Source organism: Sinocyclocheilus anshuiensis, unplaced genomic scaffold, assembly GCF_001515605.1.
Source record: "Sinocyclocheilus anshuiensis isolate Anshui unplaced genomic scaffold, SAMN03320099.WGS_v1.1 scaffold1391, whole genome shotgun sequence".
NCBI classification, from domain to species: domain Eukaryota; kingdom Metazoa; phylum Chordata; class Actinopteri; order Cypriniformes; family Cyprinidae; genus Sinocyclocheilus; species Sinocyclocheilus anshuiensis.
The window spans coordinates 637,409-638,348 of NW_015540990.1; the positions used below are offsets into that span (position 1 = coordinate 637,409).

The 940-nt window shown below is 36.7% G+C and overlaps 1 protein-coding gene across 3 annotated transcripts in view; it reads right to left on the reverse strand.

The window, feature by feature from the left end:
- The window catches only part of LOC107690205 (RNA-binding protein 26-like), a 16,177-nt gene that overhangs the window by 12,376 nt on the left and 2,861 nt on the right, over positions 1–940 (reverse strand). The window lies entirely within an intron of this gene.

Below are 940 nucleotides of genomic sequence, written 5' to 3' on the forward strand. Positions count from 1 at the left end.
TGGAATCTGAGGGTGCAAAAAAATCTAAATATTGAGAAAATCGCCTTTAAAGTTGTCCAAATGAAGTCCTTAGCAATGCATATTACTAATCAAAAATGAAGTTTTGATATATTTACGGTAGGAAAATTACAAAATATCTTCATGGAACATGATCTTTACTAGGGATGCACCGAATGTTCAGCAACCGAAATTATTCATCAGTAATCATCCCTATATCATCCCTAGTAAAGATCATGTTACAATACGAGTACAATACAACAACACAAAGACAGAATAAACTGTACCGAACAATGACGTGACGCTATCAAATAGCAACCAGCGTAGAGTGACACCGTGTCTACACCGGACGCTACAGTTGTCCTGTCGCGCCGCGCCGCAACAGCTAAAAAGTCTGTCTACACTGGACTACACAAAGCGACTGTTAAAAATCATTTGAAATTTGTGTCAATACGTCATAAATAGAACGCGGCAGCAGTTTTCTGTCAGGGATTTGTCGTGTCGCGCCGCATCCAGTGTAGACTGCGTCACTGATTATAATGAGTTCTATAGTATTTTGTCGCACCGCGCCGCTCGCATCCGGTGTAGACATGGTGTGATAGGCGCACACTCTTTATGCACACATGTCAGCAGTGTGGAAGCATTTAAACTGTCCGAGAAAGACGCAAAAATCATTACAAGCACCGACAGCGAGAGACTGTTTACTACAAAAAAATATTATTTTACTAACTTATTAATTTTAAGTTAAATTGTGCTTTGTTGGTATAATGTCTGCTAGAATGTTAAAAAATGTTCAGTGTTAAATATTTTTAAATATTTTTTTTTATTGATTTTTTCATTGAAAAGCAAGACAAAACAATAAAAAGCACATTTTGGCTATTTAATTTATGCAATGGTGAAAAAAATTGGCAAAATACATGGGGAAAAAACTCAAAAAACCGTG